This window comes from Electrona antarctica (assembly GCF_951216825.1).
Source record: "Electrona antarctica genome assembly, chromosome: 22".
NCBI lineage: Eukaryota > Metazoa > Chordata > Actinopteri > Myctophiformes > Myctophidae > Electrona > Electrona antarctica.
The window spans coordinates 7,721,985-7,745,108 of record NC_136805.1 but is presented as its reverse complement, the minus strand read 5'-3'; the positions used below and the strand labels follow the sequence as shown (position 1 = coordinate 7,745,108).

The 23,124-nt window shown below is 41.4% G+C and overlaps 1 long non-coding RNA gene across 1 annotated transcript; it reads right to left on the bottom strand.

Moving 5' to 3' along the window:
* Nucleotides 1-882: 882 nt before the first annotated feature.
* LOC306915271 lies at nucleotides 883-7,364 on the bottom strand. Its single transcript, XR_013788786.1, has 7 exons — nucleotides 6,236-7,364; nucleotides 3,688-3,787; nucleotides 3,385-3,586; nucleotides 3,216-3,286; nucleotides 2,986-3,145; nucleotides 2,806-2,895; nucleotides 883-2,606 (listed from the first exon to the last, which is right to left on the bottom strand). It is a non-coding gene; the product is annotated as an uncharacterized lncRNA (long non-coding RNA).
* Between the last annotated feature and the right edge of the window lie 15,760 nt (nucleotides 7,365-23,124).

Here is a 23,124-nt window from a genome sequence, read left to right as displayed (position 1 = left end):
CGGAGTGTTCAGGTGTGTATGGATGCGCTGATTGCGCTCAACCAATCATCTGCTGGGAGCGGCACACGTGATTTGCATACGTTACAGTATAATTCCCCAGACGTTATCATAATTTTCTCATTGTTCCTTTTCAACCTACTGAAGAGGCTACATTCTGAGAGGTTACCTGCCAACGATGGGAAAAGTTCCTGAAAGCCAGCTTGACCGTCAGGTTACCCACCACCATTCTGACCGCACGGAGGCGCCTTCTGGCTCCTCCAACAGGAGGAAGAGGAGGTGGAGGAGGAGGAAGAAATCGGGAGAAAACAGGGAGGTCGTTTCTTCTTCCAGCAACTCCATCACCGTCTCCAACTCCACTGACTCCTGTAGCTCCTCAGGCTCCCAGGGTCAGAGGAGGCGTCGTCGTAGAGGGAGAGGCAGCCGGGCGAGATACAGCCGTCAGAGAACTCAGTTGCACGACTTGACCGAGTTTATGCTCAGTCAGAGAGAGATGTGAGCCACCCACAAAACGGTCCTTTTAAGGGCCCCCAATTGTTAAATAAAAGAGTATCCTTGTACCTACACTAGCTTAGCTCTGGTCCATAGCTCTAATGCCGTTGCATTTAGAGCAAATGCAACGGGATTAGAGCTATGGACCAGAGCTAAACGTAGTTTAACTAGTTGTATGTGCAGTTGTACACACTGCATGCCAGGGCAGAACCTCTGCCACAATGAGGCAATTCTTTCGCAAAACACATTTTAGATTACCCCTACATTTTGTCCAAGCATCACAAATCTGCACACAGCATATATATGGTCATTAAGTCCAATTCTATTATTGGCCATGTTAACCCATAACAAAACACATTGATGCAGTTGTAAACATTTTTCCTCAGCCACTTTTTATTTGCTAAAGTCTGCCATCTTGTGGACAAAACAAAGACATACAACAGTTTGATGCAACAATCACCTTATAGAATATTTCCAATAGAATATAGGCTACCATGAAACTTATTTTAAGTACAACTTACAGAGCCATTTTCATTGCTGGCATAGCAATACTGGCATTAACAATATAACAAAGGCATACAAAACAATTATTGTGAGAACAGGTAAGATTCATGTTTCCAAGTTTATGGACTAGTCGTGTCTATTAACTGTTAATATACATCGCCTGTGTTAGTAACATTGCCCATGTATCATGACCCTTTACAGCAACGACTTCTGTTCAAAGATGAATTTAATTAATAAGGAGAAAACACCACGGTGTGGTTGTTTTGACCGGTCAAATTATTGCTAGTTATGTTGCATTCTTTCTTCTTAAACAAAAATAACAGAGCCAGAGGAAATAAAAAAAACAGTATATATATATATATATACACACATATGTATATATATATATATATATATATATATATAGCTTTGAAAATAAAACTTTTTAAAGACTGTGCCAACAACCCTAACCCTCAGAACAAGAGGTGACTGCGCTTTGCAGTGGCAGCCCAAGAGCTATGGAACAACCTCCCCCCATATTAGAGCTGCTCAATCCATTGAGATTTTTATGTCCCTACTTAAAATGCACCTTCTTTTCTCCCTGGCTTTTAATGTCATCTGATTTTAATTTGTTTATGTATTCCTGTTGTCCATGTACAGTACCACGTTTGTTCATATCTGCCATGTTTCTTTGTGCCCTTGATGTGATTTGCTTGATTTTTTTCTTGTGAAGCACTTGTCAATTTTGGTTGTTAAATGTGCTATATAAATAAAGGTTGATTTGATTTTATGCCAACAAGTCTGCCTCCCAAAATCACCGAAATCACATCAATATAACATTTGAATCCACAAAGAGGAAAGGGAACACAAACTAACCAGTGCAGCTTCACCCTGAACATTAAAATAACCCTGACAACCCAATCACAATCTTGCTGATGAGGACCAATCCTGGAACCTGTAGATCTGAAGAAAGGACAAAGCAACTGGTTCTAGAGTCAACTCAGACTTGAAGCTCCAACGTGCGTTTGTGTGTGTGTGTGTGTGTGTGTGGTGCGTTTTTTGGTACCAACTTCACTACTACCAGATGGTGTGGTAATTGGATTCAGTATCTCTGGGCTGGGCTGAAAAAAGCAAGCAGCAAACATCATCTGGCATCCAACATGGCCTGCAGGCAAAGGGCAGGAGGTCAAGTGTTGCTATTCAAAATGTAATGACAACGTATTGGGTTGTTTTCCAAAAGTAAACAATACTGGAGACCTACTGTACAATTCTGGAGTCTCATACATGCTTTCTCCATGCCTGGCATCAAATCCTGCCAGAACCTTCTCCTGCAACTCCCCAGTCCCCAGTATGCCGTGTCCCTGTCAGATTCTCCACTAATCTATCTCCCTCAAATATTTCAGTAATGCAATAAGAGCTTTTTCTTTTTTTGGACAAGCCATTTGGGAAGAACAGATTCTCACATATGACCTTGATTTCCTCTACCGTTTTCTCCTTTTCGATGGTTATGCATCTTGTTCCTCCTCTGGGTGCTCATACTGTGAAACCACGTCTTCTGGAATATCGATGGCCCGGATCTCATTGTGGGGTCCAACATGACTGCCAAATATGAGCTCCATCAGGTTGGAAACAAGCTGTGAAATACAGTCAGAAGAAGTTTTGTTAGATTTCCAATGCCACTTTTTAGGTCACTTTATTGTGATCACTTTTGGTTGTAATTTGAGAGCACAATTCACTTTTTACTATTTTATTATATTAAGTGCTGCTAGACTGGAGTGCAATACTATTACATGTGTTTTATATTTGAATTTGTTTGTAGTTTTTAAAACGCACAGAACGTGGGATCCGCCTTCACTTCTTTCACTCTCCCTTCCTGGCTTTTGGGTAGTGAAGCTTGTGGATTGGTTGTCCATCCCGACCTGTCTTTTGTAGTTGCCCAAAACTTTCATTGTAATGAATTGCAGCCAGGTAGTCTAACAGTAGATTAAACATACAAAGACACATGATAATTACCTGCAAAGCATTCCAAGAAATTTGAAAGCAACTCTTTTGGAAACAAATGGTTTGGTCACAATGCAGTAGATAGTGACATTGTTGGCTTTCAAGAACTCAAGACTTTTCTCCAGACCTTCTCCATGTGGTAACTGCCACCAACTCTGTCAAAAATAAAATACTGTTTAGAAAAGGAATCTATATTATATACACAAACAATAAAAATATCCACAGTAACACTCACCAGAAACAATTGTAGATCAATTACTTTGTTTTTCCCCCAAGTCCATCATTGTGTAACTTCCATATTTTGCAGAGTGGCCTTTGAAAGTAAATTGTAATATTAGTAGTTAGTACACATTTTAATGATCCATCTCTATCCGCTTGAGAGAAAACATTTACATTAGTGAATATTCTAACCTGACCAAAAAAATATTACAGGGGCTGTCAGCTCTCATGTCTTTGCCGAGTATGACGTGACGGCAGTCTCTGGCTGTGGCTGCGCCAACATCTTCATCTGTGAGCTGTTCCATGTATGGATTATGGCTGGCTCAATGAAAGCTTTTGCATGTCGTAGGAAGGTGTTGTAAGAATGTAGTTCATTGCATTGAAGACCTGTGAACTGAAAACACACATTTGAACACATTTCATAGAGAAGGCAAAAGCAAAAAAAATGGCAAAGTATATTCAACGACTGATGATTTATATTTATAGGAATAATACCTTTTCAAGATTTGAGAACGATGCTCCAGATGTAAAGCAGAAATATGGACATACACCATGTATTTTTTCCCCCTCATGGGCTGGAATGGATTGTATTGCTCTGTCAAAAAGAAAAAGAGCACATGGATAGAGCTAACTACAAAGCATTCAAAGCAAAAACTACAAAGCATTATTTCTCATTCACATTGTAGTCTCATTGACCACTTTTGTCCACCTAGCCATACTACTTTGTGCTATGCAACACCTCATTTTTGAATAATGAAGTTATACAAAAAATAAAGATGTTCCAATTAGCCAATATACAAGCTCACAAAATACACTACTTTCTGCTGCCATTTTTTAATTGGAATGAGTTACCGTGTGGGGGTCACAACCAGACCCCCAGGGACGCGCCCAGGGGGCCTGGCCGGTTCCGGCGAGCCGCCCCGCGTTGATCAATTACAGAGTTACCGTGTGGGGGTCCCCAGGGGGTCCAACTACTGTACTGTCACACCCGAAATCATCATATATATAGTTAGTGTGTGTGAGTGTGAGAGTGTGTGTGTGTGTGCACAACAGTGACACTTGGTGATGAAAACCAACCAAACTCTATTTTTGTGCTCAGACACAGCAAGCCAGGGACCCTGGGACACAGCCAGAGACACACAAAGCTCGCTATAGGAGTGGTTGCACCACTCAAAAAAGTGAAATGTTGGGATGCCAGGCAAAATAAACTGTTATATTAACTGCATACATCCATTTGCTGGCCTAAGCATCGATTTCCACCATGGACAGCGATGCTCTCTTTCTCTCTCAGACTCGTGTCCGTCTGTCTCTTGGAAATCCCAGTAATTCTGTCCAGACTGTCCTGTAACATGTCTTGACTTAATGGTTGGCTACATTCATTGATCACTTTAAACAGTGTGCTTCAAAACGTGTTTTAAATTCTAATGTGAGATGTTTAGATCTGCATTCATTATTTTAGGTTCCGTCTGCCTCCTACATCTCAGTCTTCTTAGTGGTCCATCCTTGCATTCCCATTAATTAACTACTAACACTTTGAACTGCTTTAAAAATAACCACATGACCAAATCCTAGGTCACATTAGTGTTGACTCCAGAGACAATATGACGTAAATGTCAAAATCATCATATATACAGTTAAAGAAAGTAAAAATCACACCCGTGTGAAGTGAGGGGTGCTCTTATCATCTTACAACATCAAGGAGGGAATTCGGTATAGGTGATGTAATGATGTAAAACAAACTGTCAAAACAAACATTAAATTGTCTTTATTGTTAATGGGATTTAATGTTTGCGTTAGGGACAAAACAAACATTAATTTCTCTTCATTGTCAATGGCGTTTTTAAAACAAACATTGAACTAAAAACAAACATTAAACCTCTATATAGGAGGGCCTAGCACCCCTCAAAAGCACCCCTCAAAAAAGGGAAAAACATGTACAGACAGTGCAGTATGGGAAAGGGGGTGGGACATTGACTTTGAGTTTTGAATTGCAGCCGTCTTTGAGAGTGGTTTTGAAGGAGTATAGGGATTCACATTTCTTAATGGCTCTTGGTAGGGCATTATACATTTTAGTGGCATAGGAGCTAAATTAATTGAATCGCTTATTTGAGCCGAATCTGGGTTGCACGTGGTTTGTTGAACTCCCTCTGGTGTTGTGATTGCGGACTTTGTATTGACTATTGATACTTTTGTTTGAATTGTACCCAGTCTAGTACTAATGTGAATACAATTTGGAACTTTATGACTGGAACCCAACACACTGAAAAGCTGTAAACATCTTCTTCTCTAGGTTTATTATTGGACACAATAATAAGTCAACCAACGAAATGTAAATGAGCTACATGTACACCTCTTCCATCCTGGGCTGTGGGCGTGGCAATGTTATGGTGAAATAACGTTTACCCCAGGGATGCAAAAATGTCCACTAATGTTTACAAACAAGAAACATTTTCTATATTAAGGTTCCTTTAAAACTGAATCTATTTGCAAGTGAATCAATGCTGGAATCTGGGAATCAATGTGCAAAGATGTCTTCAACAAACTCTAAGTTAGTTAAGCATCGTTAACAAAACGAGAAACGCGTTCCAGTGAAGACGTTGCTTATAATATAAGCTACTATAGCCATGTTGAAGAATTCTGTGTTTACAAACACACAAGCACGCTAATGGAGGGTGATCAGGGCGTGAAACCTGAGGACAAAGACATTCCAATGACCAATCGAAAGCTTGTATGCAAATCTCGGAATTTATCCTCTCCGCCCCAAAACAGTGGTAAAGTTTGCTGAAAAAACAAGCATACTTTGACTTATAAATACATACATTTAATTTGACCAAATCAACAATCTGTTGGAATGAAAACCTTCAACATTCAAACTGTTCATATGAAAAAAACGAAAATCACACACAAAACCATTTTGCCAGGCTCGTCACATATTTACCAGTCGACAGCTAGTCAGCCAATCAGGATACGACGCCGCTCGGCGTCGTATCCTGGTTGGCTGACTGCATTACAAAAGGACGAATTCTATGCTATAAACGCTTACCGTTTTCGCTGTATTTTCATATCGTTCCTGATCAGCTGGTTTGAGAAGAGATGGCTGACATATATGTGCAGTTAGTCCGCGGTCCCCCGGAGCTTGACGATGACGAGACCCAGGGAGAGGAGGAGGAGAGGAGGTTGAGGAAGGTGAGGAGGAGAGAGCGGAGACAGAGGAAACTCCGGGAGGCCGAGGAGGTTGAGGAAGGTGAGGAGGAGAGAGCGGAGACAGAGGAAACTCAGCTCGGCCTCGAAATCCAGCGATACCTCGCCATGATACGGGAGTCACTGCACTGACCTTGGAGTTCATCTCCCACCACAACGGCCCTTTTAAAGGCCACCATTTGTTCAATGAAAGAGTAACCTCCTATGATTCCTATCTTACACTACATGACTAGTAACTACTGCTCCAGTGCGGTGTGGTTAGCGGCCGTTGAGCACACTCCAGAGTCCAGCGGCGTTCCCTGGCGCCGCTCAGGGCAGGGCAGCTAGTCAGCCGGCCGGCCAAGTGGATCGTAGCCCGGCGGCGTGTCCGGACTGGACGCCACTGACAGGCTGGGTCATCGTCGACTCGCATGTTTAATTAAAACTGTCCTCTCACCAATTACATATCCAAGGCTCATCGAGTAGACGTTATTCGGGGAACTGTCTGATAACAGAAAAGGCATGCTTTAGTTTAGACTAGTCATGCAGCAGCCCCACTCCGCCAAAGGCCTCGCTGTCGCCGGTCGGCTCCCTGCAGGGACAAGCGCCCACCTTTTGTCTCTAGTCTCGTCCTGCAGCTGTGTTGTGCCCGAGACCTTGCCCGGCATTGAGCAATTATTACAACTAATTCTAATTGCTAGACCTCCAGGCCCGAGCTCCTCAGTCGCCAAAGCTAATGCTAGTTCTCCGAGAACTTCCAGCACTAATGCTAGCCCAGCTCAGCGTGTTAGTAGCTCTGGTCCACAAAGCTAACGTGTTAGCAAAGTTTAATTCAAAGCTATCCTGCTTTAACAGCAAGGGGAAAAGTAAGCTGTTAATATACCAGCTTGTTTGTTCCACCATCTCTCTCGTCGACCTGCACGATGCATCCATCCTAGTACTACGGTATCTCTGATGAATATAATGCACGTGACATGGCCAGGGAGGAAAGGGAAATTACGTGATAAACAGGTGGGAATCCCTCCAGTCCACACATAGAGTAGTCCACACAGCATTCTGTTTGATAGCCCCACCTGGTGTACAAAGCACACAACCACACCTAGAATTCCTCTCATTACAGACTTAAAACAAACATACAATAGTTTGATGCCACGGCCACAATATATAACAATAGGCTATAACAAAGGCATACAAACATGCATTGTGAGAACAGGCTGCATCATGTTTCCAGGTAGGTTATAAGTGTCTTATTTGGAAGTAACATTGCCCATGTATCATGGCCCTTTACAGCATGTGAACGACTTCTGTTCAAAGATTAACTTCATTAAAGTTGGGGTGAGTGATTTTAATGAATGCCCTGATGAGATAGAGGATAGATATCCCCCCAGGCTAAATCGTTTAACCTTATTTCTTCTCTCTGCTCGGACCTCTCCTTGACTGATGCTTGGTGTTTCTTTAACCCTGGCATAAAAGATTTCACATGGTGTAATTATAGATCAATTTGATTTCCTCATCCTCTCTTCAATATGTTAAAGAAGTTAAGCATAATTATTCTCCTTTATCGGATTTGAAATTGGGAGATACCAAAGAGCCTTCAGGTATACGAGGATATTGGAAACTCAACAACTCTCTACTGAGTGATGAGACTTTCAATGCCTCTGTTAAAGGCATAGTAAAATATATTTTTAAGGATGGCTTAAATACTGAATATAAAAAAGTTTGGGAATACTTCAAGTACTGGATCAGACTTGATTGAGTTTGCCATAAAAATAAAAATAGGAAAATAAGCAGGAAGGTGATTTGATGGATAAGCTTACTCTTCTGTTATAAAAAGAAAACATTACTCCGGAAGAGGATATTGAACTGAAAGCCACAAGTTATTTTTTACTCTTGAAAAAAGGAATGCTAAGAGGAAGTCACTAACTGCCCTAAATATTAATGGTACACCCTCCAAAACGAATCTCCAGTTTTGTTACTAAGTTTTATGGGAAGTTATACAAGTCCAACTTGATTGAAAATACATAATTCATGATTGACATTTGTGAAGACGGCTATGTCTGTTTTTTGCCCAAGGAGTGTTTTTCGTGCAAAACGAATGATTGGAATGGGTTCAGAATCATGAATAACCCCTAGTTTGAGTTTGACATGTCACATGCTACTTTAAGCATAATTCAAATTTGAAATGTTTGCCTTATATATGTTTTCAATGGTACCCCAACATTCAACCCCTGAATTTACCATGATCCAAAATTTACATAATCATTTTTTAATGTTATTTGGTGACCCTAAGGATCATAAAAAAAAAACCTTGAATGATTACTATTGCAATTTATTTTGGGTCAAATCTTAGATTGACTGGCCCATAAGCCATATACTTACTCAAAAATAGCTGATCTACAAGCTCACGCATAATATTGCAAAGTTTGAGGGATAATGCAGGTTGAAAGCGTTTAGTTTGAAAGTATGCAAAAGCTGGCGAGAACTTCTGGGAACTCAGATTACGGTAGGTTGAAACATATTTTCCAATGTTTTACCCCAAATTAGTGTTATATACATTCTTTATACAGTATAGCACTTTTATCCAAAGCCCTTTACATTGTGTGGCAGAGGAAACCATGCAAAGCACCGACTTGCTCATTGGATCAGTTAGGCCTGATTTACACTGGCAGACAAATCTAGCCTGAATCAGATCTGTGCTAGCCTGGATTCAGCCCAAAGACCCCGCCCACTCTCTGAATGGACTGCTTCAAGAAAGCTACAGTCTGATAATCAGGCTAGATCTGTGCCACATCAAGATTGAAATCCGATTGGTTTAAATGGTCACATGACTCATTTAGACAAATCAGATTCCAATCTGGATGTGGCTCAGCCTGGATTTGGCTGCCAGTGTAAATGGGGCCTTAGACGCAGCAGTTCCCAAACTTTTTTGGGAATGCACCCCCGTTACCTCCTGACCTAGCTGACACACCCCCCCACATGGAAATATAAATCGCATAAGCCATATAGACATACATTTCCCATTATCCACATATATGAACCTGAATATGGTATATGTATGCAGCATAGGCTATATTCTGCATATACTTGCCATATATTGGCATAATATGTTAATATATTTAAAATAAAACCATAGCACCACCATTAGCCTTTTCATGTCGTGCACCCCCTAGAAGGCGCCCGCGCACCACAAGGGGTGCACGGGCACCCCCTAGAAGGCGCCCGCGCACCACAAGGGGTGCGCGCACCACAGTTTGGGAACCACTGGGTCAAGTGTCTTGCTCTATGTCAGAGGGGGTCAAACAGGAAGCGACCACTCTGCCGCCTGATCCACTGTCGCTCTGTGTTGGTGTTCAACGCAGTAGGTTACATACATGGAATATCTCAAATATTCTGTTACTATAATTTAAACCAAAGCAAAGAGGAAGCATGCAATCTACCATGTATTATTTACATGAAGAGGTCGCTCACTCATTTCAGGATGTGAAAATTATACAGACATCAAATTTGTATACCACTCAAACTTGATAAAATGATATTACAGGTAAACATTTTCTCACAAATCACCTTGTAATATTTAGGCAATCTTTGACCCAATGTCTTCATGCAAAAAAAATAAAAAAATAATCATGCATTTGTAATTGGCATTACAAAAACTGCAAAACAATGTCTTGTCTTTATACAGAGCACATTTTAAACAATTTCTTTCTCCTTTTGTGATGCATAGGCACTATTCCCCCTGATTTCTCTTGGCATCTCTTACATTCAACATGAGACAAAGACAACATTATGAGGTAGAAGATACCCTTTATCCTCAGATCTTGGAGCAGACTTATCTAAAGTCCTTTGCACAGATGAGGAACAAAGAATGGCCACTGTTATCAGTGACCGAGGGAAGCTTCTACCAGCAATCCAGCAGTCACACAAACTAAACACGTAGAACACTGGACTTACAGTACAACTGCATCACAATCTAACTCTCAATCTAACACATAGAGCACAATCATGGGGGCATTGAGGATGGTTTATGCAATCACTTTAAAAACAATAAGCAATACAAATGACAATAGATTATAATATATACATTAAATAAAACTATTAGTGCAACTCAACTTTAGAGTCCTTGAATATCATCTTTTGTTGACACAGATTCATTCACAGATGAACCCAACTCTGTCATCATAAAGTTCCACTGACAATCATTTGTGAATGTGTATGGTGTAAGACAGCCGATAGACCAAAGCCAAATGTAAAGATCAGGTGCTTGGAATAGAGGCCTGGTTTATTGTGCCTCCTTAATAAAATCTTGACCCAGGCATGGAAGAATAATTCAGCAGAGTGTCTCAGTCACAGAGAGAGAGAGGCTTGAAATAGGAAAGGGGGTACCATAGGAAACAGAGGAGAGGCCATGAGGAGTTGGCCTACGTAGGGTGGCTGCTGCTTAATGACGACGGGCAGAGGGAAAAGGGCCTGTCGCTGGTCAGACTGCTGAGAGCATGGAGCACAGCATCGGGCATGTGGTCCGCAAGCATCCTGGGACTTATCAAAACGCTCCGGAACGCCATCTCACTGGACCACTCGGCACGGTACCTCACCTGGGAAAAACAGGATCTGGCAGGAAGGAGAAAAGAGGAACAGTAGAATGGAAAAGGATGTCCTGCTCGTTAACCCATTAAGACCTGAATGTGTCTTATCTGTGGCACCTCAGCTTTTAACCACTTTAACCATTATTTTAAACATTAGCTATTGAAAAATAGCAGATATACAAGCTCACAGAGTACCGCGCTGCGAGCGTTTTTAACTCAAATATTTGCTTCCCGGGGGTCCCTGGAACTATATATTTTCAGATGGGGGTTGGTGGCCAAATACAGATCATTCTGGGGGTCCTTGACATGAAAAGGTTTGAGCACCACTGATACGTTTTTCAGAAAACTGTCAGGATTTAGAAGACATTTAGTAGAATCTGGTCTCAGGTCTTACTTGACTTAATCCTCTTTACCCCGTAACTTCAGAATGATAAAGTAGCCTATCTATAGCCTACATATGTGAAAGTGAAAGCCCCACAACAAACCACTGGCTTTATGGCGTGTGATATAAGCATAATAAAAGTAGGATATTGTGCGCACTTCATCTGCCTCAAAAGATAGTTAATTTCTCTGTGCATGCCTGACTGCTATGAATGTTATGACGGTGACAAAAATGTATTTATTTATATGTGGACTGAACTGAATAAGTCAGAGAGACTACCTATAATGACGCGGGCAGGTCAGGAATTTTCCTTCATAATCATATAATAACTATAAGTTTGCGTAAATTGTAGTCCAACGTTAACCCCTTTTGGTGTTAGCATTATGTTATGCTTTAGCTATTGAAAAATAGCAGATCTACAAGCTCGCCACCGAGTGGCGTGCTACGAGCTTGTAGGTCTGCTATTTTTTTAAATCGAAGAACGACTGACATAGAAACATAGTGTGTGAACAGTAATAGTTGAGTGAAGTCATATCACTTTATACTTCCAAGTGATTTAATAATACTACTATCTGTACCAAGTAGACCTACTGCACATGTAAACAGAGCTACTACCTTTAAACACTGCATCTTAAATCTGTCTTAAATAGTCTTGAGAAGAAATGCTGCCATTTTCCCAAAGTAACTGCAAACAAATGCTGCCATTTGTTTAAAAAACAGCTTTATACCCTTTATAACATGTGTGTAACGATGCAATGTGACATGGCTCTGTTTTTCAAAATCCAACTGTATATACTTTCCCCATATCCAACCGTTTTCATTGTATTTTGACACTTGCTTTGGCAATGTAAACGTATGTTTTCTCATGCCAATGAAGCTCCTTTAAATTTAATTGATTTGATTTAACTCACCAGCCCAGAATGAAAAGGGGCTTCCAATATATGTAGCTAAACTTATTCTGCATTGATGATATCAATGAAACGACAAAGCTTTGAGTGGAATGGAATGTGGTGATGTGTGAAATGACCTTCAGTAGGGTTTTGATCATTTCATTCAATGCATTTTGAATGGAAACAATGACACCAGGATTCTCTAGAAGAGTCTAGTCTATCACGGTTGAAATCTAAATGATGATGGCTGCTGCCTCATTGTGAACAATAACACATTCAAATGTATAGATTAAACCATGTTAATGGCCACTGGTTATCATAGATCAGCTCATGATCACATTATGGAAGGACGCCATTTTACCCCAATATAATCCTGTCACGGTCAAATACTAATACTATACTATACGATGGCTCAAAGTGACATTGATGAAAAATAAAACTGACTTTACGCAGTGTGAGCTTGTAGATTGGCTATTTTCAAATGGCCGTAATGTATATAGGGCTGAAGTGGTTAATGTGCTTTGTAATAATAATCAAAACATACAAAGAGTAACTAAAGCATGCTGCTTTGTTGTTGGTAAGTTCTTTAAACCCCCAAACACAACAACGATGGCTGTTGCGTTTGACTCTGAGCTCTGTATTGAGACCCAGGTAAAAGGGGTCGTACAGTCCAGACAAAACAGGGGTGTCAAACTGGTGACCTCTCCCTGACGGCTTTGTCTCTGCCAAGGTGTGGAATGTTGTCACTGACGGGCTCGTTAACAGTCTATTCAACTACTACCACCTCCTACAAAATGTCTTGTAGCCTACAACTGTAATACAAATAAAGTCAATTTATGTCAATAAACAGAAAGAAAACAAAGCCAAGTGACAACTGTGTAAGTCAACGCACATGAGCTGCAACTGGTCGCGGCCCTCATCAAGTCACCTTTCGCGCAATGTGGCCCTCGCCCCAAAATGAGTTAAATAAAACTGACTTTACGCAGTGTGAGCTTGTAGATTGGCTATTTTCAAATGGCCGTAATGTATATAGGGCTGAAGTGGTTAATGTGCTTTGTAATAATAATCAAAACATACAAAGAGTAACTAAAGCATGCTGCTTTGTTGTTGGTAAGTTCTTTAAACCCCCAAACACAACAACGATGGCTGTTGTGTTTGACTCTGAGCTCTCATTTCATTTCATTTCTGTATTGAGACCCAGGTAAAAGGGGTCGTACAGTCCAGACACGTTTCCTTTGAGAATCATTTCTCTAGAACAGGGGTGTCAAACTGGTGACCTCTCCCTGACGGCTTTGTCTCTGCCCAGGTGTGGAATGTTGTCACTGACGGGCTCGTTAACAGTCTATTCAACTACTACCACCTCCTACAAAATGTCTTGTAGCCTACAACTGTAATACAAATAAAGTCAATTTATGTCAATAAACAGAAAGAAAACAAAGCCAAGTGACAACTGTGTAAGTCAACGCACATGAGCTGCAACTGGTCGCGGCCCTCATCAAGTCACCTTTCGCGCAATGTGGCCCTCGCCCCAAAATGAGTTAAATAAAACTGACTTTACGCAGTGTGAGCTTGTAGATTGGCTATTTTCAAATGGCCGTAATGTATATAGGGCTGAAGTGGTTAATGTGCTTTGTAATAATAATCAAAACATACAAAGAGTAACTAAAGCATGCTGCTTTGTTGTTGGTAAGTTATTTAAACCCCCAAACACAACAATGATGGCTGTTGTGTTTGACTCTGAGCTCTGTATTGAGACCCAGGTAAAAGTGGTCGTACAGTCCAGACACGTTTCCTTTGAGAATCATTTCTAGAATGTAATGCCCTCAGCCTCAAAGCTTGACATCATTGACCTCCTGTGTTCAGGGTTTGGTGAACAATAGAACAAGTTGTTGCAAATGAGCCACCATCATTGGTACAGATTGTTGCTTCCCCACAAAACAATGGAAGCACACCTTTAATGATGATAATGTGGTCATTCACAGGTGATCTGAGCTAGTCAATACCTAATAGGTGGCCATTAGCACGTTTGATCACAGCAGTATGCGCAAATACATTGAAATGGAAGAACCACAAACTGCAAAATCTTTACATGCAGTTATGTGCATCAAATAAGCCAGTAAGCCATCTATATTCCTTGTTTTACTGTGACAGTTTGAACTGTGAGTAGGTCCTACTAGGGGTCTAACGATACATTTTAACAGCGATGCGATAGTATATACAGTGTGTGCCATGTTCTGTTGTAAACAAAGGTTTACCACTCATGAGGTTGGATTGAAGTAATATTAAACTCTACACATCGTCCTTTGTGCGTGCGTGTTCAGTCTGTTCACACCACGGGAGCCCTGGAGGCTAGCGATGGATGCTAAAAACAGCCAAACTGACTTTACGCAGTGTGAGCTTGTAGATTGGCTATTTTCAAATGGCCGTAATGTATATAGGGCTGAAGTGGTTAATGTGCAAATACAAAACTGATCAAATTCAGGTTTGTGTGTCTTAAATGAAATACACTGTGCATATCAACATTCATGAACACTGTAGAAAGCTAATTTGATGTATTCAGATCAAGTATCTTGCATGCAATATCATAAAACTCTATTTTGGGTGGATTTTTTGTGTTTGACATTAAGGGGTTAATAACTAAAAATGCCCAAGGGATATCACCGGGCACCCTCTTGAATTCTTAAGAGGTGACCCCAAGCTACAAGAATCAGTTGAAAAAAAAACTTTATCTGACGAAACCACGTTCACCCCCACGGCTCCCGGACTACCAGTCTCGGTCACATATTTACCAGTCGACAGCTAGTCAGCCAATCAGGATACGACGCCGCTGGGCGTGGCTGACTGCATTAAACAAAGACGAATTCGCGCGTCAACTGTCGGGAGAGTATCGGCCAATCACCTGTTGGGGGCGGCACAAAAAATGCTATAAACGCTTACCGTTTTCGCTGTATTTTCATATCGTTCCTGATCATTGCTGGTTTGAGGAGAGATGGCTAACATTTATGTGCAGTTAGTCCGCGGTCCCCCGGAGCTTGACGAGACCTACCCATGGTTGCGTGACCACTTATGGCTGCAAAGTCGGAGGAGGAAACACCACCAGGAGAGGAGGTTGAGGAAGGTGATGATGAGAGAGCGGAGACAGAGGAAACTCCGGGAGGCCGAGAAAAGACTGCTCGAAATCCAGCGATACCTCGCCAAGATACTGGAGTCACTGCAGTGACCTTGGAGTTCATCTCCCACCACAACGGCCCTTTTAAAGGCCACCATTTGTTCAATGAAAGAGTACCCTCCTATGATTCCTATCTTACACTACACTACACTACACGACTAGTAACTACTGCTCCAGTGCTGTGTGGTTAGCGTCCGTTGAGCACACTCCAGAGTCCAGCGGCGTTCCCTGGCGCCGCTCAGGGCAGGGCAGCTAGCCAGCCGGCCGGCCAAGTGGATCGTAGCCCGGCGGCGTGTCCGGATTGGACGCCACTGACAGGCTGGGTCATCTCGACTCGAGAATAGCTCACAGGTTTAATTAAAACAGTCCTCTCACCAATTACATATCCAAGGCTCATCGAGTAGACCTTATTCGGGGAACTGTCTGATAACAGAAAAGGCATGCTTTAGTTTAGACTAGTCATTGGCTCAAGTCAGTGGACTTTATCTGGGGAAAGAACTGATCCAGACAGCGGTCGGTCTCTCCACACAGCAGCCGCCCCCCATGCAGCAGCCCCACTCCGCCAAAGGCCTCGCTGTCGCCGGTCGGCTCCCTGCAGGGACAAGCGCCCACCTTTTGTCTCTAGTCTCGTCCTGCAGCTGTGTTGTGCCCGAGACCATGTCCGGCATGGAGCAATTATTACAACTAATTCTAATTGCTAGACCTCCGGGCCCGAGCTCCTCAGTCGCCAAAGCTAGTTATCCGAGAACATCCAGCACTAATGCTAGCCTAGCCCCAGTATGTATTGGACTGAGGGAATATACTGGGGCTTAGCCCAAACATTTAGACTCTCGTAGAGGTTTTTTTCGATTCTGACGAGAGAGATTCGTCAGAATCGAAGAAAACCTCTACGAGAGTCTAAATGTTTGGGCTAACTGGGGCTAATGCTAGCCCAGCTCAGCGTGGTAGTAGCTCTGGTCCATAGAGCTAGCGTGTTAGCAAAGTTTAATTCAAAGCTATCCTGCTTTAACAACAATGGAAAGGTAAACTTGTAATCCTTAAGAGTCACCCATTATATCCCTCGATGGAAATATGCCTGTTTGTTTGTTCCACCACCTCTCTCGTTGTCGACCTGCACGATGCATCCATCCTACTATCTATATAACTATGAATATAATGCAGAAATGCACGTGACATGGCCAGGGAGGAAAGGGAAATTACGTCATAAACAGGTGAATCCACACACAGCGTTCTGTTTGATAGCCCCACCTGGTGTACAAAGCACACAACCACATCTAGAATTCCTCTTATTACACAGACTACAAAGACATACAACAGTTTTATGCCACAATATCCTTATGGAGTATTTCCATGAAACAAATTATTTTAAGTACAACTTGCAGATCAATTTACATTGCTGGCATAGCAATACTGGCATTAACAATATAACAAAGGCATACAAACATGTATTGTGAGAACAGGTAGGCCTCATCATGTTTCCAGGTAGGCTAGAAGTGTCTTATTTGGAAGTAACATTGCCCATGTATCATGGCCCTTTACAGCAGTGGTTCCCAAAGTGGGGTCCAGGGACCCCCAGGGGTCCTTGAGGGAGTTCCAGGGGGTCCCCAGCTAAATGATTGTTTGGAACCAAATGGATCCTTACTGAATGTACAAATGGACTTTGTACACTCTCAGAGTTAAATTAACATTGACTTTACAATATAAATCGGGGGTCCCAGAGATAGAAATGCCATTAAATGGGGATCCGTAGTAGCCTGGCCACAGCCCTGAATCGCTAGCCACCCCCATTAAAAAAATATGTTCTGGCAATGAAGTGAAACGAAATGAAAATGAGTGTCAGGCTAGGTCTGTAGACTCATGCATGTCAAACTGGGGGTCCTTGAAATGAAACAGGTTGAGAATCACTGCTAGAGCTGTAAAATATTCTCTTATGGGGGCCCCTGCATGGCATATCTCTTCAAATGGGGGTCCGCGGCTAATTGGTGTCAATTTGGGGGTCCTTGACATGAAACATTTTGGGAACCACTGCTTTACAGCATGTGAACGACTTCCTATAATTACCTATAATGACGCGGGCAGGTCAGGAATTTTCCTTCATAATCATATAACTATAAGTTTGCGTAAATTGTAGTCCAACGTTAACCCCTTTTGGTGTTAGCATTATGTTATGCTTTAGCTATTGAAAAATAGCAGATCTACAAGCTCGCCACCGAGTGGCGTGCTACGAGCTTGTAGGTCTGCTATTTTTTTTAAATCAAGGAACGACTGACATAGAAACATAGTGTGTGAACAGTAATAGTTGAGTGAAGTCATATCACTTTATACTTCCAAGTGATTTAATACTACTATCTGTACCAAGTAGACCTACTGCACATGTAAACAGAGCTACTACCTTTAAACACTGCATCTTAAATCTGTCTTAAATAGTCTTGAGAAGAAATGCTGCCATTTTCCCAAAGTAACTGCAAACAAATGCTGCCATTTGTTTAAAAAACAGCTTTATACCCTTTATAACATGTGTGTAACGATGCAATGTGACATGGCTCTGTTTTTCAAAATCCAACTGTATATACTTTCCCCATATCAAACCGTTTTCATTGTATTTTGACACTTGCTTTGGCAATGTAAACGTATGTTTTCTCATGCCAATGAAGCTCCTTTAAATTTAATTGATTTGATTTAACTCACCAGCCCAGAATGAAAAGGGGCTTCCAATATATGTAGCTAAACTTATTCTGCATTGATGATATCAATGAAACGACAAAGCTTTGAGTGGAATGGAATGTGGTGATGTGTGAAATGACCTTCAGTAGGGTTTTGATCATTTCATTCAATGCATTTTGAATGGAAACAATGACACCAGGATTCTCTAGAAGAGTCTAGTCTATCACGGTTGAAATCTAAATGATGATGGCTGCTGCCTCATTGTGAACAATAACACATTCAAATGTATAGATTAAACCATGTTAATGGCCACTGGTTATCATAGATCAGCTCATGATCACATTATGGAAGGACGCCATTTTACCCCAATATAATCCTGTCACGGTCAAATACTAATACTATACTATACGATGGCTCAAAGTGACATTGATGAAAAATAAAACTGACTTTACGCAGTGTGAGCTTGTAGATTGGCTATTTTCAAATGGCCGTAATGTATATAGGGCTGAAGTGGTTAATGTGCTTTGTAATAATAATCAAAACATACAAAGAGTAACTAAAGCATGCTGCTTTGTTGTTGGTAAGTTCTTTAAACCCCCAAACACAACAATGATGGCTGTTGTGTTTGACTCTGAGCTCTGTATTGAGACCCAGGTAAAAGGGGTCGTACAGTCCAGACAAAACAGGGGTGTCAAACTGGTGACCTCTCCCTGACGGCTTTGTCTCTGCCAAGGTGTGGAATGTTGTCACTGACGGGCTCGTTAACAGTCTATTCAACTACTACCACCTCCTACAAAATGTCTTGTAGCCTACAACTGTAATACAAATAAAGTCAATTTATGTCAATAAACAGAAAGAAAACAAAGCCAAGTGACAACTGTGTAAGTCAACGCACATGAGCTGCAACTGGTCGCGGCCCTCATCAAGTCACCTTTCGCGCAATGTGGCCCTCGCCCCAAAATGAGTTAAATAAAACTGACTTTACGCAGTGTGAGCTTGTAGATTGGCTATTTTCAAATGGCCGTAATGTATATAGGGCTGAAGTGGTTAATGTGCTTTGTAATAATAATCAAAACATACAAAGAGTAACTAAAGCATGCTGCTTTGTTGTTGGTAAGTTCTTTAAACCCCCAAACACAACAACGATGGCTGTTGTGTTTGACTCTGAGCTCTGTATTGAGACCCAGGTAAAAGGGGTCGTACAGTCCAGACAAAACAGGGGTGTCAAACTGGTGACCTCTCCCTGACGGCTTTGTCTCTGCCAAGGTGTGGAATGTTGTCACTGACGGGCTCGTTAACAGTCTATTCAACTACTACCACCTCCTACAAAATGTCTTGTAGCCTACAACTGTAATACAAATAAAGTCAATTTATGTCAATAAACAGAAAGAAAACAAAGCCAAGTGACAACTGTGTAAGTCAACGCACATGAGCTGCAACTGGTCGCGGCCCTCATCAAGTCACCTTTCGCGCAATGTGGCCCTCGCCCCAAAATGAGTTAAATAAAACTGACTTTACGCAGTGTGAGCTTGTAGATTGGCTATTTTCAAATGGCCGTAATGTATATAGGGCTGAAGTGGTTAATGTGCTTTGTAATAATAATCAAAACATACAAAGAGTAACTAAAGCATGCTGCTTTGTTGTTGGTAAGTTCTTTAAACCCCCAAACACAACAACGATGGCTGTTGTGTTTGACTCTGAGCTCTGTATTGAGACCCAGGTAAAAGGGGTCGTACAGTCCAGACACGTTTCCTTTGAGAATCATTTCTCTAGAACAGGGGTGTCAAACTGGTGACCTCTCCCTGACGGCTTTGTCTCTGCCAAGGTGTGGAATGTTGTCACTGACGGGCTCGTTAACAGTCTATTCAACTACTACCACCTCCTACAAAATGTCTTGTAGCCTACAACTGTAATACAAATAAAGTCAATTTATGTCAATAAACAGAAAGAAAACAAAGCCAAGTGACAACTGTGTAAGTCAACGCACATGAGCTGCAACTGGTCGCGGCCCTCATCAAGTCACCTTTCGCGCAATGTGGCCCTCGCCCCAAAATGAGTACAGAGTACCGCGCTGCGAGCGTTTTTAACTCAAATATTTGCTTCCCGGGGGTCCCTGGAACTATATATTTTCAGATGGGGGTTGGTGGCCAAATACTGATCATTCTGGGGGTCCTTGACATGAAAAGGTTTGAGCACCACTGATACGTTTTTCAGAAAACTGTCAGGATTTAGAAGACATTTAGTAGAATCTGGTCTCAGGTCTTACTTGACTTAATCCTCTTTACCCCGTAACTTCAGAATGATAAAGTAGCCTATCTATAGCCTACATATGTGAAAGTGAAAGCTCCACAACAAACCACTGGCTTTATGGCGTGTGATATAAGCATAATAAAAGTAGGATATTGTGCGCACTTCATCTGCCTCAAAAGATAGTTAATTTCTCTGTGCATGCCTGACTGCTATGAATGTTATGACGGTGACAAAAATGTATTTATTTATATGTGGACTGAACTGAATAAGTCAGAGAGACTACCTATAATGACGCGGGCAGGTCAGGAATTTTCCTTCATAATCATATAACTATAAGTTTGCGTAAATTGTAGTCCAACGTTAACCCCTTTTGGTGTTAGCATTATGTTATGCTTTAGCTATTGAAAAATAGCAGATCTACAAGCTCGCCACCGAGTGGCGTGCTACGAGCTTGTAGGTCTGCTATTTTTTTTTAAATCAAGGAACGACTGACATAGAAACATAGTGTGTGAACAGTAATAGTTGAGTGAAGTCATATCACTTTATACTTCCAAGTGATTTAATACTACTATCTGTACCAAGTAGACCTACTGCACATGTAAACAGAGCTACTACCTTTAAACACTGCATCTTAAATCTGTCTTAAATAGTCTTGAGAAGAAATGCTGCCATTTTCCCAAAGTAACTGCAAACAAATGCTGCCATTTGTTTAAAAAACAGCTTTATACCCTTTATAACATGTGTGTAACGATGCAATGTGACATGGCTCTGTTTTTCAAAATCCAACTGTATATACTTTCCCCATATCAAACCGTTTATTGTATTTTGACACTTGCTTTGGCAATGTAAACGTATGTTTTCTCATGCCAATGAAGCTCCTTTAAATTTAATTGATTTGATTTAACTCACCAGCCCAGAATGAAAAGGGGCTTCCAATATATGTAGCTAAACTTATTCTGCATTGATGATATCAATGAAACGACAAAGCTTTGAGTGGAATGGAATGTGGTGATGTGTGAAATGACCTTCAGTAGGGTTTTGATCATTTCATTCAATGCATTTTGAATGGAAACAATGACACCAGGATTCTCTAGAAGAGTCTAGTCTATCACGGTTGAAATCTAAATGATGATGGCTGCTGCCTCATTGTGAACAATAACACATTCAAATGTATAGATTAAACCATGTTAATGGCCACTGGTTATCATAGATCAGCTCATGATCACATTATGGAAGGACGCCATTTTACCCCAATATAATCCTGTCACGGTCAAATACTAATACTATACTATACGATGGCTCAAAGTGACATTGATGAAAAATAAAACTGACTTTACGCAGTGTGAGCTTGTAGATTGGCTATTTTCAAATGGCCGTAATGTATATAGGGCTGAAGTGGTTAATGTGCTTTGTAATAATAATCAAAACATACAAAGAGTAACTAAAGCATGCTGCTTTGTTGTTGGTAAGTTCTTTAAACCCCCAAACACAACAATGATGGCTGTTGTGTTTGACTCTGAGCTCTGTATTGAGACCCAGGTAAAAGGGGTCGTACAGTCCAGACAAAACAGGGGTGTCAAACTGGTGACCTCTCCCTGACGGCTTTGTCTCTGCCAAGGTGTGGAATGTTGTCACTGACGGGCTCGTTAACAGTCTATTCAACTACTACCACCTCCTACAAAATGTCTTGTAGCCTACAACTGTAATACAAATAAAGTCAATTTATGTCAATAAACAGAAAGAAAACAAAGCCAAGTGACAACTGTGTAAGTCAACGCACATGAGCTGCAACTGGTCGCGGCCCTCATCAAGTCACCTTTCGCGCAATGTGGCCCTCGCCCCAAAATGAGTTAAATAAAACTGACTTTACGCAGTGTGAGCTTGTAGATTGGCTATTTTCAAATGGCCGTAATGTATATAGGGCTGAAGTGGTTAATGTGCTTTGTAATAATAATCAAAACATACAAAGAGTAACTAAAGCATGCTGCTTTGTTGTTGGTAAGTTCTTTAAACCCCCAAACACAACAACGATGGCTGTTGTGTTTGACTCTGAGCTCTGTATTGAGACCCAGGTAAAAGGGGTCGTACAGTCCAGACACGTTTCCTTTGAGAATCATTTCTCTAGAACAGGGGTGTCAAACTGGTGACCTCTCCCTGACGGCTTTGTCTCTGCCCAGGTGTGGAATGTTGTCACTGACGGGCTCGTTAACAGTCTATTCAACTACTACCACCTCCTACAAAATGTCTTGTAGCCTACAACTGTAATACAAATAGTCAATTTATGTCAATAAACAGAAAGAAAACAAAGCCAAGTGACAACTGTGTAAGTCAACGCACATGAGCTGCAACTGGTCGCGGCCCTCATCAAGTCACCTTTCGCGCAATGTGGCCCTCGCCCCAAAATGAGTTAAATAAAACTGACTTTACGCAGTGTGAGCTTGTAGATTGGCTATTTTCAAATGGCCGTAATGTATATAGGGCTGAAGTGGTTAATGTGCTTTGTAATAATAATCAAAACATACAAAGAGTAACTAAAGCATGCTGCTTTGTTGTTGGTAAGTTCTTTAAACCCCCAAACACAACAACGATGGCTGTTGTGTTTGACTCTGAGCTCTGTATTGAGACCCAGGTAAAAGGGGTCGTACAGTCCAGACACGTTTCCTTTGAGAATCATTTCTCTAGAACAGGGGTGTCAAACTGGTGACCTCTCCCTGACGGCTTTGTCTCTGCCAAGGTGTGGAATGTTGTCACTGACGGGCTCGTTAACAGTCTATTCAACTACTACCACCTCCTACAAAATGTCTTGTAGCCTAC